Source organism: Ascaphus truei, chromosome 16, assembly GCF_040206685.1.
Source record: "Ascaphus truei isolate aAscTru1 chromosome 16, aAscTru1.hap1, whole genome shotgun sequence".
NCBI classification, from domain to species: Eukaryota; Metazoa; Chordata; class Amphibia; order Anura; family Ascaphidae; genus Ascaphus; species Ascaphus truei.
The window spans coordinates 42,055,098-42,070,809 of record NC_134498.1 but is presented as its reverse complement, the minus strand read 5'-3'; the positions used below and the strand labels follow the sequence as shown (position 1 = coordinate 42,070,809).

At 43.4% G+C, this 15,712-nt stretch overlaps 1 protein-coding gene across 4 annotated transcripts in view; it reads right to left on the bottom strand.

Moving 5' to 3' along the window:
* Nucleotides 1-15,712, bottom strand: part of MAMLD1 (mastermind like domain containing 1) — a 135,757-nt gene that overhangs the window by 39,529 nt on the left and 80,516 nt on the right. The window lies entirely within an intron of this gene.

The following is a 15,712-nucleotide window of genomic DNA, read 5'->3' as shown; positions in this document are numbered from 1 at the left end:
TATTTCAGTACGATTAATGACTTTCATTCTTCAGTTGGTGTCAAAATGTTCTGTCGCGGGCACAGTTTTCTTGCAGAAATATGAAATATCATTAATGCATTTAACATTTTGACAAATTGCTCTGACTTTTGGCTGTTTTCATTTCGAATCGGGAATTTAAAATTATCCAGAACTTTATTTGAGATAAAAATACCACTTGTGGGTATATGTTCACGTCTGTAACACCGTCTTTCCCCATTATCGCTTAGCAAACAGTGCTTCCACAGCAGCCGGGGGATTCTGGGTAACGGCATGCAAATAAGCACAGTGTGTCCCTCTTTACTTCTTACCCATTTTAACATGGATGCCTTTAAGCTTATGCCTGCCGTGTTAGGCTGCGTCCACAGACACTGCGCGGAGGGGGCGTGTCTATGGGCGGGCCAGTGACATCACGGAGCTGGTTCGCCCTCATTGTGTGAACCGCTCACGTGACCGCCCTATCGCGCGAGAAATCCGTTTGAACCGATTTCTCACACATCGCGCGCCCCCTCCTGCACGCACGCCATATAGACGCCATCTCTGCCTTTAGGCAGTCTGATCGCTCAGCCCGCACGGTCTGCCTATGGACGCAGCCTACCACAGCTTATCAGCACAACATGGGTTTTATTTGAGAGTAATGGTGATGTGAAAGAATCGTGGCTTCTTGGGAAAAACAATGGCACAGGCGTCGGTGATCATCGCTACAGCTTTTAAAATGGCTGCATTCTATACTCCGTTAGGAATGATAGACCAGGGGTGAGGCCAACTCCGGTCCTCAAGGGCCACCACCAACAAGTCAGGCAACCCCTGCTTCAGCACAGGTGGCTCAGTCGAAGACTTTTTAAATAAATCTGTTCTGTAGTATTAGATACTTGCTACCTTAAATTTATTTTTATTAAACTCAATGCCATTTTTAATGCGTTTTAATATACTGAGCATACTTTGGTTTCTATAGCAGGCCTCCCCAGCAGTGCAAGATCTTTGTAACACTTTCTTATATGTGATACATTGTTGCCAATGTTCCCAGCAGTTTGCAGCTCAAACTGTAACAATACTAGTTGCACACTCCCAACCGGTGGTCCAAGTCGTAAAAGAAATTAGTGCTACTGTTCCTGATTTCGACCAATGCTGAATGTGTTAAATCATGGGGAAAAAAGCCGTTTTGATCTTATTTTAGAAAGGGTTATACAATATTTATAATGTAAAATAAGAAAAGGATGAGACTTTTTAGTATATGGAATAATTGGTTTGTCAATAGAAAAAAACAAGTTGCATGCCTGGTTTGTCAACAAAAAGGTGGTGTCCCCAACCCAGTACCGCTAAAACAGAGTACATGTTGTAGGCACCTTTGGCAGAACAGGGGTTAAATCACAGACGCCAAGGCCCAGATCCCCATAAAGGTGCTAAACGTTGGCACATCTTTAATTTGCTCCCATTCATTTGAACGTTAAAGGTTCGCACCCTCTGTGGCTCTGGCCCCAGTAGAGCTGTAATAGCATTTCATTCACTAGATAGTAATTCTGTCCCAACGACTGAGCTAATTACCAGACCAGACGGATTATTTCCATACGGGGAATCTCCTTCTGAAAACAAGCACTTTCCCATTTCCTGGAGTTACAGGAAAGGTGTCTGATTGTTGCAGGAACACACTCTGTCAGTCTACATGTGTACATCAATTGCAGACACCCCCCCACCCCCCCACCCCCCTACAGCATTTGAAACAATTGTTTTGTTGAAACAGTCTGAACAGAATTTCCTTTATTTACAGCTGGGGGTCATGCTGACATTTTTGTAGACCCCCATTTGCAGAAACATTGATGTAAAATATATTTTTTTCAGGGACATTTAAAACTGATCTTCATCGATAACTACAACCAACTGCTTAACCCTTCAATTCGGAATCGAATTTAATCTTCCTTAGTCAAAGACATCTCTTTAGAACAGGGGTGTGCAAACGTTCCCGCTGCGTCCCCCCTCCTTACTTTGTTTTCGGCGTCAAATGACATTGCGGGGACACATAACATCACGTTGCCACATGACCCCACGGCGTCAAATGGCGACGCATCATCGAAGACAAGGTAAGGGACATTGCAGAGGCCTCATGCGATGCCCAGGCATTTGTATGTATGTATGTCTTTATTTATATAGCACCAAAAGTGTACTCAGCGCTTCACAAAGAATACAGTATGGGGAATTATAATAACACAATAACTGCAGCAAAATCAGACAATAGGAAAGGAAATCCCTGCCCCGAAGAGCTTACAATCTAAGTGGTATGATGGGAGACTTACAGAGGTGAGGGAATAAGTGCTGTAGATGGCAGTGTTTGGTCACAATGGTTGGTGGGAGTGACTGTAGTTGTGGGACAGTAACCATGAGTGCAGGCTATTGGGAGGTTTGATTAGTGTGGTAAATTTTTAGGTTAGTCAGTATTAGATCAATCAGATAGGTTAACACCGTTAGCAAGGGAAGAGGTGGCAAGGAGGTGAGGATGAGAGCAGGTCTGTATATGACTGGGTCCAGTTTTCGGAGAGATATCCCCGACAGCAGGAAGGAGTAGATCGAGGGGGTGAATAGAGGATTTGTGGAGGGGTCTATTATTGAGGGGTAAAGAAGTTGTTGGGAGAGAGGTGTATAGATAATGGCGAAGTGTATGGACACAGGTATAGGTGGAGGGAGGACAGTTAAAGAAATAGGGATAGGAGGGAAGTGGGGAAGTTGGAGAGAACAGAAATGTTTACAAAGATGTGAGAACAGTAAACAGAAAAAGCAGTAGGGAGGGCATAGTGAGATGCATTTAATTTATATGCCTTGGGGAAGAGCACGGGGCCTCTGCAACATTCGATCCCCCCCCTGGAAAATCTAGCGCCCCCCAGTTTGCACACCCGTCCTTGCTTTAGAAGACTGATTCTAGATGCTATTTGTTGCTTCTCGAGTTCTGGTGGGTGAGTGATGATCCTGAGGAAGGATAAATCGGCTACAAGTTCCGTTTCCTTGTAACAGGCCAACATTCGATGTAGAGGCATAAGTATTTTTAGCCTCTGATCTCACAAGTGACATCTCTTCTTCACATAGTACAGCTGCAGGATTGTCTTTTGAGCTCTCAAAAGCTCCTCTACTGTATTATTAATGACGCTCCAGATTACGCTCTACTCTTCCAAATGAATCAATCACAACCTGCAACATATCTACAGAAGCAATGATTTGGCAAACCTGTAACATAACACGATACGGCTTCACAGTTCGTTGAGATATGGATATATGAATTTGCTTGGAAGAGCTTTCATTTTTTCTTCTTCTGGTTTCCCCCCAAAACTTTGAGTCAATGTTTTCCAAACAGACGGAGAAAAGTCTTCCCCAAGTCCCACGTCTGTGAGCAATGATTACAATTGATGTGTGTGTTGGGGAATATTAGTCTTTTCTCGGTGTAAGCGGTTTTAATCTGTCTTGCACTGGCAAAAAGGCAATGAAATTAGAATTCTTCCATTGCCAAATTGTTTTCTTATGCTTGCGTGATAACATTGGCAATGCTGAGAATTGAACGGGAAGAGAGCGGTCACATACATTTATAAATGAGAACGGCCTTGAATAACATCCGAAGTAGCCGAACATTTGTACACCATGCATTACAGAAACTGTACTGTACTGCCATATTTCTATATTGTGTGTCTGTTTCTATTGAAAAGCCTTAATACAAGCTGACCCCTGTATGAATATATTAATTAATAACGAACAGGTCGCCGATGGGAGCGCTGGAGGCGTTTAACTGTCCCAGACCTGGCGTGCTGAACATGGATGGTTTTTTTCATGCACTTATTATACAAATATTTGTGAAAATAATAACGCTTTCACCATTATACCCATTCAAATACTGCTAATATTTATTTCACTTAAAAATCTCTTTTGAGATTCAGATAGTATAGATTCATCCACCTGGCCTATTCTTTATTTAGTAATATAGTGTGCTCTTACACTAGCTACATACAGAACACACACACAGGGTGGCCAACTCCAGTCCTCAAGGGCCACCAACAGGTCTCCAGGATATCCCTGCTTCAGCACAGGTGGCTCAGTCAAAGACTGAGCCACTGGTGCTGTCGTTGACTGAGACACTGATTGAGCCACCTCTGCTGAAGCAGGGATATCCAGAAAATCTGACCTGATGGTGGGCCTTGAGGACTGTGTGTGTGTGTGTGTGTGTGTGTGTGTGTGTGTGTGTGTGTGTGTGTGTGTGTGTGTGTGTGTGTGTGTGTGTGTGTGTGTGTGTGTGTGTGTGTGTGTGTGTGTGTGTGTGTGTGTGTGTGTGTGTGTGTGTGTGTGTAGATTGTGATTGCTTCCAGTGAACCAATACATTCTTCACAGATGAAAAGTAGATTGGTCATGAGCTTTTAAATGGCAGTAGCTCATATTCATATCAAAGCCCGTTTTCCGGGAAGGCTGTCACCAAAAAGGACTGTTTTAGTGCAACTATACACAGTAATGGCTGGCGACTCACACCATTTGGTTTGTTCCTATATTAATCATTAAACGGTGAATCATCCCAGATTTTCCACACTCCGATGTTCGGAGGAAGCTAATAAAATCAGGTCGGTCTCTGTCCCTCATACAATACCAGTTCCTGTTTACAGCTAAGTCTTTGTTTCCCCACCCACACACCGAAATCTTTCCAAAATGCCCAGGAAAAAAAAAAACACACACAACACCCTGTACTTTTGTTAGAGGGCTAACAAAAATATTAAGTGGTTTGCTCAACAATGCCCGTTATTTCCCCGTTAACCCCTTCAGCAGTTACTTTCACTGCACCAACATGCTAAAATATTAAAGCAGCAAGTTCAAGCTGCCGTTTTTTAAAAACATTTTTTCCCCTTTAATATGTGCATCTGTACAATCCACACAATGATAAGTATTTAGCCAAGTTGCCGATTAATCCGTTCTCCTGTGATCGATCGGCGAATATTCGGCTCGGGGTTTACTAAAAGGCTGTCAGTGCAGCAGAAGAGGACCAAAGATGCAAAGTTCTGTGGGGAAGATCATGTGACCAGGTTGTCACTAGATATCATGGGTGCACTGCTAGAGAGGGCGTGGCTCAAAAAGGGGTGTGCCAGAGCCTGCTTCAGAAGAGGAAGAGGATGTGACTTTGTAAATTGTTGCTATAGAAAAAAAAATGCTTGTTACATTATAATACATTCAAAATGTCATTCAGAGTTTGTTTAAAAAAAATGCTACAATTATTTGCTGATAGTACAGAAAGGATTTGCTTTAAAAGAAAAAAAAAAAAAAACACACGTAGGATATTGCTTGGTCTGCAGCTTTAATTAGTACTGACAACAGGAACACAGTACAGGCATACCTCGCATTAACATACGCAAAGGGACCGGAGCATGTATGTAAAGCGAAAATGTACTTAAAGTGAAGCACTACCTTTTTTCCACTTATCGATGCATGTACTGTACTGCAATCATCATATACGTGCATAACTGATGTAAATAACGCATTTGTAACAGTCTCTATAGTCTCCCCGCTTGTGCACAGCTTCGGTACAGGTAGGGAGCCGGTATTGCTGTTCAGGACGTGATGACAGGCGCATGCGTGAGCTGCCGTTTGCCTATTGGGCGATATGTACTTACTCGCGAGTGTACTTAAAGTGAGTGTCCTTAAAGCGGGTATGCCTATATATGAAAATGCCTGATTTGGCCCAGGGAGAACGTACGTACGTACGTACGTACGTACGTACGTACGTGTGTGTGTGTGTGTGTGTGTGTGCGCGCGCATTCTCCTGCAGGCTATTCCTGTGGTTCTAAATGCTACTATACATTGCAAATTATACACTTCAAACCTTGAAAAGACCCTTCTTGTAAGAGAGGAGCTTTGCAAAGTTTGAAGTGTGTATTTTCTGTGTTGATTGTTAATGGCTACATTAAATTAAAACAAATCCCACATGTGAGCCCATTCTCAGCTCTCAGACAGGTCTGCAACTCTGCCTTCCCCCATTATCCTTTGGCATACAATGCTTCCACACCAGGGATTCTGGTTAACGACATGCAAATGAGCACTTCCAGTGTGTCACTTTTTGCTTCTTATCCATTTTAACATGGATCCCCTATAAGCTTATGCCCGCTGAGTTTGCTACATTAAAACCAGTCCGTGTTTTGGAACGCTCTGCAGGATCCGACATAACACAAGCCTTACAGCCACCCACTCGTTATCATACAAAATATAAAATCAAAAAGTTATGTCCATTTGTTCTCAGATATGAACGTCTCCCTTTAACTCAGAGGTTACCTTTATGCCTAGTGATTTTATTTGTCTCTGGCACTGCTTACCATATTTATGTTGCGTCCACGGTCAGCATTACATAATAAGACAGCGAGCCGCGTTCAGCGCTTATCTAGCAGAATGAAATTTGAATAATTGCGTATAATTAAAAGCACAGTTACATTTTATAAGGATTGTAAAATGGATTTTTTACAGTTCATTAAAAAACTAGAAGGCTCATATATACGACTTCGAATTAATGGCCCCGCACATGTAAGGAAGAAGACGGAAAGGGAAGTCGTTTGTGAACCTCCATTCACCGACATTAGGTCCACCAATCTCACCTAGAATAGGGGGTCTTCAGAGCTTCCCGGACCCCCTGCTTCCCGAGATACCTCCATGTCGGGCTATCCTGTTCAGGTTTAAATGTCCCGGTCACGCAAGCCAATAGGAAGCCGCAAGGGATGATGTCACGGCTTCCTATTGGCCCGCGTGATTAAAGCGGCATTTCGATCGCCCCACAGAGTCCAGCCAGAGCTACTACCGGGACCCCCTGTGGAGGTAAGCAGGGGGTCTCCCGTGCTGAAATTAAGCTCCGGAGACCCCCTACATCAAACCTAGAATGCTATAAAAGAATAAAAAAAAATTAAAAAAGCAGAATTGCTGCTTTAATATAGTAGATTTAGAACAGTTTTAATAAAGTCTGTCTGCCCTCCAAATAAAGTTAATCTCTGTGCTGGTCATCATTTTTTTGTATCTGATTTTAAATGTATTTTTTGGCCTTTCCGAAGCGTTTTTTTTGTATTTTAATCTCATGCTCTGTTTAGGAGATATACGCGTTTGAAATATTAAGTGTCCGGAATATTAAAATGGAGCTCTCTTTAAAGCCTATTGAAGTCTACAGGTTACCATGTACCCTCAGAAGCTAGAGATTAAATTGTTTAATACGGTCTCTGTAAATTCTCCATGCTTACCAATTAGATTGTAAGCTCTTCGGGGCAGTGCCCCCCCCCCCCCCTTTTGGGGAATGTTACTTTTAATGTCTGAAGCGCTTGTCCCATTAAGTGTTATATTATTTTGTCACGTGTATTACTGCTGTGACACGCTATGAACACGGATGGCGCTATATAAAAGTAGACAGTGGCGAGAAAAAGTTTGTGAACCTCTTGGTATTTCCACATATTTCAAACCTGAAATGTCATTAGATCTTAAACCAAGTCCTAATAATAGATGAAGGTCACCTAATCAAAGAAATCACACAAAAACATGATACTTTTTCAACATTTATTTATACACAAATTATCCACGTGTGAAAAAGTATGTATTCACATGCAGTATTCAGCACCTGGTGGCGCCACCTTGAGCAGCAATGACTTCAACTGAGTGTTTCCTGTAACTGCCGGTCAGTCTCTCACATCGGTCCCATATGGGCATTTTGGCCCATTCCTCCTAAAGCACTGCTTCAACTCAGTGACATTTGAGGGCTTCCTTGCATGGACAGCTCGCTTCAGGTCCTGCCACAACATTTTGATGGGGATTAGGTCCGGACGTTGACTAGGCTTTGGTGAAACTCTGAATTTATTCTTCTGCTGCCAATCCTTTGTAGATCTGCTTGTATGTTTACGATCATCGTCTTGCTGCATGACCCACTTTCGCTTCAGCTCACGGATGGATGGCCTGACATTCTCCTCTACAATCCTCTGATACAATGCAGAATTCATGGTTGTGCCAATGATGGCAAGCTGTCCAGGTCCTGAGGCAGCAAAGCAGCCCCCCACCATCACACTCCCACCACCATGCTTGACAGTTAGGTTGAGATTCTTTTGTTCGAACGCAGTGTTTTGGTGTCAATGACAAACGTTACGTTTGGCGAAAACCAAACGTTCAACTTTTGACTCGTCTATCCAGAGAACATTGTTCCAGAAGTCTTGTGAAATATATATATATATATATATATATACCATGCAGCAAAGCTTAAGCCTATAGGGAACCATGTTAAAAATGGTTTTGAAGCAAAAGGTGGTACTGTGTGCTCATTTGCATGTCATTTCCCAGAATCTTTTGCTGCAGTGGAAGTGCTGGGTGATAATGGTGAAAGGTGAAAGGCGGGTTGCAGACCTGTCTAAGACATGCAAATGAGCATACAGTAATAATTCCATTTGTATATATATAATATATATATATATATATATATATATATATTAGACTAATACTTTGAGGCATCCCTGTAAAGGGGCAGGAAGCTAAAAAAACACACCCTTTGCATACCCTAGCTCCGATCATTGTATATATATTTTTGTTTCCAATACATGGACAGACCATGGGGAGCTGTGGAGTGGTTTCAATCTGCGTTCCACCCATTTTCAAATGCCAATAAATACTTGCTTTGAAAAATAAAAGCGTATTTGAAAAGATCGCGTCCCACCCAATCTCCCTTAAAGAATTTTGCACTTGGCAACACTTTGCTTTCTACTGACAGCAAGAGACTGATCCTCTTTCCTATGATCTTTCCTTCCTGCATAGATGGGGGCCTGATAAGGAGACATGAAGGGCCTTATAAAAGCCGTACTTATCAATTGACACGCATTTCCCTCCCGTTTGTTTGATGGTGGTAGTAAAGAGACGAATGGCTGCAGGTGATTAGTTCAGTGTGGCAAAAAAATATATAATGATTAATAGCTTTCAAGACTACAAGAAATCGGTTTGAGATTAAAGGTCAGGATATGAATGCACAGATCCGTTTACAGTTTACCATCTCGCATCGCACCCCAGTGCAAAGCAGCAATCCTGCTTTCCTTTCTTTTGCATTACAGGGTCTGAAGCAGGGGGTCTCCGGAGCAGACCCACATTAATTTCAGCTTCAGGGACACCCTGCTTCCCGAGACACTCACCTCCACAGGGGGTGCCGGTAGCCGCTCCGGCTGGGCTGTGTGGGACTATCTAAATGGCGGATTTAAAGCTCCCATGTCGTACGGGTTTATCGGAAGCTGTGACGTCATCCCTTGCGGCTTCCTATTGGTCCACGTGACAGACATTTAAACCCACAAAGCTGCTACTGGCAGACACCTACGGAGGTAAATATCTCAGGAAGCAGTGGGTCCCCAGAGCTGATATTAACACGGTTCAGCTCTGGAAGCTGCTTCATACCTATTGTAGCCCTTGTAACCCCCCCCCCCCCCCGCAAAGTGAGATTGGGGTGGGTATGCTTCTTCAGCTACTTCACTAGGGGTGGGCTGTACCTGTTGGTAAACAGGAGGGCTGAGTGCTCTGCAATGTTGTGGGGAGAAACAGGTCAGGACCACAGGTTACCTTTGTTCTTGCTTGGTGCAGCGCCTCCAGTCAGCATGGATCCTCTGTGATGGCAGGGGATGACCCATACTGACACCTCTTCTTCTTCTTCTTCTAGCAGACAGTGAATCACACTGCTTTGTATTTTCTTGGTCTTTATTGCATGTAGATCTCATTACAGAACTATTACATGCTTCCCTTCAAGCTGAGCCCTGACTCAGGCTTTAGGCCCAGATCAGGCCTGTTGGACCTCTCCTTAAATCTCCTTGTGATATGGAGGGCTGATGTTCCTCACTCCACAGAGGGAGGAGAGAGAGAGAATGACAAGGACCACCCACAATTTGTGAAAGAGCCAATATTTATATCCTTTGGGGAGTGGCTGTAACTCTGACTCATAACAAGCCAGATCTGGATACTGATAGCCTCTCACATCCAGTGTGTGGTCCAATCAATACACACCCCTCAGGTTGGCACTCTGGCTGTTGCTAAGGCCCGCCCTTGGATACTTATCCAAGTCTGCAAAAGCACACAGGCCTTAGGAAGGAATTATCCCATCAACTGCCTGCACTTAACAGGGCCTACATTTGTAGGGCCCAGGAAAAGACCATGTATAATTCTACATTCTTAGGGTGCTTACGGTGACCAGATGTCCCGTTTTGTTGTCGTGTGTCACGAAATGTCTCCAAATGCCCCGGTTTTCTCACTGCTTGCGATCGGCACAAGTGTGACACGTGTCCTCTGAACAATATGGTCCACACTAACGAAGCTTGCAATCGTTTGGTGCTCCTGTTCTAAATCTGTAATAACCCTGATTGTGTGCCTAAAATAATGCCTGTTTCAGTCAGTGTAAATCAGCGTTTGCAGCTCAAACTGCTGGGAGCATTGGCAACACATTATCCCAAACCAGGAAAGTGTTGCAAATATCTTGCACTGGTTGTGAGGGGGACTAAAATCTGCTATCGATCGATCCGTTCTCCTGTGCTCGATCGGTGAAGATTCGGCTCGGGGGTTCACTAAATGTCTGTCAGTGCAGCAGAAGAGGACCAAAGATGCAAAGTTCTGTGGGGAAGATCATGGGACCAGGCAGTCACTAGATACAATTGGTGCACTGCTAGACAGGGCAGGGCTCAAAAAAGGGTGTGCCAGAGCCTGTTCCAGGGAGGTGACTTTGTAAATGGTTGCTATAGAAACAGAAAATGCTCGTTACATTATAATACATACAAAATGTAATTCAGAGTTTGTTTAAAAAATGCTGCAAGTATTTTCTCATAAAATAAATAACAAAAAAAACAAGACTTTACACGTTTTGCTTTAAAAATAAAAAGACATGCTGAAATGGGAAAGAAGGTCTCAAAGTCAGTCAAGAATGAAAATGCAGTATAATGTGGTTTTAAAGATGTCACCGACAGGCCTGCAATATGAATATTGTTCTACTTGCCTCACACTTTGTGTTACACAAACACGTGACCCTGATGGGGTGACATTTCAGTTTGGCATAAAGATTAAAAGGCAAATAAGTCCCTATGGGCGATAACGCTTTATAACAGGGGTGGCAAACTCCGACAGATAACGTTTTCAGGCTATCCCTGCTTCAGCACAGGTGGCTCAGGTCGAAGACGGTTGGTGGCCCTTGAGAACTGGAGTTCGCCACCCCGGATTTAAATACAAATCTGCATCATTACTCAGCACAGATAATTGATCTTTGACAATTGCCATAGGATGGTTTCTATTTGGTTAATGGCCGGCCTAACATGTTTGTTTAGAACTAGGTTACAGGTAGGGTTGCCAGGTGGCTTCTCCCAAAATACCGGACGCAATGGTGAAAGGTGCGCCAGGTCACTATGTCCAGGGAGGAAAATACCAGACACGTACATGTCCAGTGTTACAGTACCTCTCATTTTTTACTGGACAGAGTATCCAAATACAGGACAGTCCGGTTCAATACTGGACACCTGGCAACCCTAGTTACAGGGTAATGGTTAAAAGGATGTTACTGAGAATGGATTCACTGTACTTTCATTCTAGTATATACTGCTAATTGGATCTGCATGTTTCCAGCACTATACAAAGCACAGCTAGTTAATAACTGAAATCTTTTGTATGGAAACAGCATATAAATATGACCCTTCTAGCGGGCGTTTTTTTTTGTTTGTTTTTTTACATGTGGGGGATATACTGTATTCAGAGAGGTCTGACCTCCGGGATGATGTACTGCCCTTCCTAATCCCGATTCATCACTAGCATCCGCTGTTCACCAATTCACAGGCACTTAATTAGCTGAAGGGTTCCAAGGTGCCTTGCATAGCTCTCCATTACTTAAAGGAGCAATGCTACAGCCGGCTAGTTGAATTTCTTAGGGGCCTCTGAATTGGGCACAAGTGTTTCCTGTCCCCTGTCCTTTGCAGAGAATCACTAAAGATAAGAGGAGGTGGGGATTCTGGCTGTACAAGCCCTTGCTGATCACACAGTGACATCACACAGAAGGGAGCAGCCAGAGGAAATCAAAACCCTACCAAGTCTCGCTTACAAAAAAAAAAAAAAATACTTCTAGGAGTCAGATGTGGGTAAAACAAACAAAACAAACCAAAAAAAAAGTATAAATTACCCTGACGTGACCCCTTAAACAGGTCACTGGAATTAGTTCACTTTGGTCCTTGGAGGGATTGCGCCTCTAAAATAAATAAATAGCCATTGCCCTTCCGTCCTTTGAAATCGAATCTATCTGGATTCCCCTGGCATGACCAGTACACATCTCTTGTACATTTCTTCCCTGCAAACAGAAACAGCCACACCCCCCAAAAAATTATCTGTAAACCACTGAACATCGCATAAAAATAATAATGTAATAAAACGCTTCTATTCCTATTTTCTCCAGTGTTATTCTAGGATCCCGTGAATAGCGTCTCTCAAACCAAACGCTGGTGTTTAAATCTCCAGTATTCTAGTCACGCTCACTATACAACAGCTGCTTTTTATATTTGACTAAAATTAAATCATTTTATGCATTTGATTAAAAACACTTTTGAAAGGGGTAATAAAAAATATGGCAAACAGTAGCTCAGATTGCCGTCTTATTCTTCTGCTCGAGTGTTGCATTTAGCTTTTTTTTTAATAGATGGTAACTTTAGGTGCCCCGGTTTGCACCTCCTGGTAAAGGTAGGAGTCGATGACATCACAGAGAATGCAGTTCTGTTCGGCAGATGTTGTATCCAGAACAAAAACGCCCTAAAGCAGATGTGCTGCTCAATGGGGTTTTTTTGGGGGGGGGGGGGGGGGTGTAGGGTGGTACATATTTAAGATAGCTCTGGGGAGTTCCAACAGCAACGCGCCTCTTTCCAGGGACCCTACTGCTTTGCTTCTAAATTAACCGATAAATCAGGAGTGGCCAGCGCCAGCCCACGACAGCTACCAACAGGTCGGGTTTGAAGCATATCCCTGCTTCAGCACAGATGGCTCAGTCTTCGACTTTGGAAGAAGTAGGGCAGGAGCAAGATCGGCAAAAAAAAATACGTATGACTGCCCGGGTTACCAATAGAAAGCCGCCATTACTATTGGTAACCCAGATGGCTATATGTGTGTGTGTGTGTGTATAAACAAAAAAAGTTAATTAATTAATTTTACAGGCATCCCATTTGAGCTCTGACGGACCCGCCGAGATCTTTTAAGGTAAAGGAAAAAAGTAATCCTTTTATTATTTTTTTCTGGGTGGTGTGGAGGTATCCAAGCAAAAGATCGGGTTTAAGTAGCATCAAAGTAAATTAAAGAATAACAAAATCCAACTGATGGCAGGATTTCTTTTTATTTTCCCCGGGCACATCCGACGCATTATTTGCCCCCAAATTGCACCAGCGTGGCCTCGATAAGTGGACCCCGCAGAGCTTAAAAAAAAAGATGATCACAGCATGTTGCATGTTATACTGTTTGGACGCCCATGCAAATTTCTAACACACAGGGAATCTTTTACTATTGAAAGTCAAGAGCTAAGATTATTGGGGAAACATCTGCAAATTGTCCTCATTATCAAGGGTCAGGGTCGATTGCAACAGATTATCAGTGATCTTCCTACCACACTCTCTTTTAGGCCCATGTTTAGAAAGCGGTGCTATGCTGTGAGACATCCCGCACCAGAAGACAACCTGCAGCCCTTTCACTTGAGCAGGTGTGTAAGCCACTTAATGGGCTTTACTTTGGGGGGGTTAAACCTTGGTTTCGCATAATAAATCCATATTCAAAGAGGTTACAATTAATTTTCTTGGTGTTCACGCCCCCCGGGAGATATTCCAAGATCACAAAGAGCTTCTAAGGAAGATCTGCATTGGTTTCTCTTACTACGGTGTGCTCATTTGCATGTCATTACCCAGAATCCCTGGCGGCAGTGGAAGCATTGCATGTCATTACCCAGAATCCCGGGCGGCAGTGGAAGACTTGCATGCCAAGAGATAGTGGTTAAAAGCAGGGTTGCAGACCTGCTTGAGACGTGAATATACCGACAAGTGGTATTTATATTTACTGCACACTTTCCCTCACTCCAAAAAGTGTCTTCATCAGTAGGGGACGTCTTTACTTCCTTTTATACCCAACTTACATGGTGAATTCAATACACTGTTAAGACATTAATGTGTGCAGGCTTATATACCAATGGCGCAGAATATCTACAGTGTTTATTCCAATGTCATAAAGTACCTAGAAGCCTCTCTTAGGGGTTTATGTCAACAGCTGCTCGCTTTCCTTTGCTCCTCTCTGTTTGCTACAAGGATCACATTTCATGCCTTTGTGTTCCTACTCCAATTGGCAGCCATCCACATGCTTTCTCCGCACACAAGCTGCACCTCTTTCCATTATGTAAAATAAATTATTCTTTGCAGATTTCGTTCCAATCTTACATGACAAATTTAGAACACAAAAAAGCCCGCGTCCTTAACATTTGTTTTTGGAACCATTGACGCAGTCTGTGTCAACCATGTCGCCACACACCCTAAAAGAAACACCATTTATGTTTAGTACTACAATATATAGGAAGGAGAATGTGCAGGAAAGACAGCAGTAAGATGATACGGGGATCAGAGCTGGGTGACTGGCGTGGTGACCTGCTGATTGGTTTCAGAACACAGGGTAAATGAGGTGAGCTGGAGTTGTGAGAAGGCAGGCAGTGTTTCCCGCTGGTTACAAGGGAGGAAGTCGGTGGTTTATTTCTCAGCGTTAAAAGAATGACAGAAGAGCCACATTTCAGAAACAAGAGCAACCTACGCCGGTCACTGCTGGGTTTTGCAAGGAAAACAAAATGGGACACTTTTCTTTAGCATGGTAACTGAATCAGCCCTGCAGAGGTCTAGCTGTCCTTCAATGTGGGGGGTGTTTCTCTTAGACCAGTGGTTCTCAACTCCCAGTCCTCAAGCCCCCACCCTCCCCAAACAGGTCAGGGTTTCCGGATATCCCTGCTTCAGCACAGGTGGCTCAATCAGTGGCTCAGTCGAAGACCTGTGCTGAAGCAGGGACATTCTAAAAACCTGACCTGTTTGGGGGGGGGGGGGTGTCTTCAGGATTATTGTTGAGAACCCCCTGTCTTGCATGTTTCAGGACTATAAAATACGTTTTCATATCTGAAGACCTGACATTTCTGATGGGAAGTTGGCATGAAACAAATATCAATCATGTTTCCCAATCAAACCATTTTGTGCAGAAAACAGCTGTTATAGGAGGAAAGGCCGAACACAAAAGAAAAAAAAACAAGCCCCCTATTGGGTGCACTCAGTGCTAGCGGTATGTAATGAAAATGTGGTGATGGCAGAATTAAAACATAACTTTTAATAACTATGTGAAAATGAAAGGGGAAAAGGAAAATGGGTACAAATTAGACAGAACAAATAATAAAAAAAGCTAAGGTCAGTGTGTGAAAAATAATTCAAGTTATCACTTGTGTCCAGATAATAGCCGTCCAATATAAAGGTCCGTCACAGGAATGACCAGATCAGTCAGTGCGCGCCTGAAACCGACTACGGGAAGGAACCCTGCGTAGCAAGACACGCCCAATAGTGCACCCAATAGGGGCATGATTCTCTCTTTTGGGTTCTGCATATTATTCCCCTGGTGCACCTTGCCAGGTCCCACACATCCCTAGGTTGAAGCGGGCGCACACTATCTTTCTTGTACA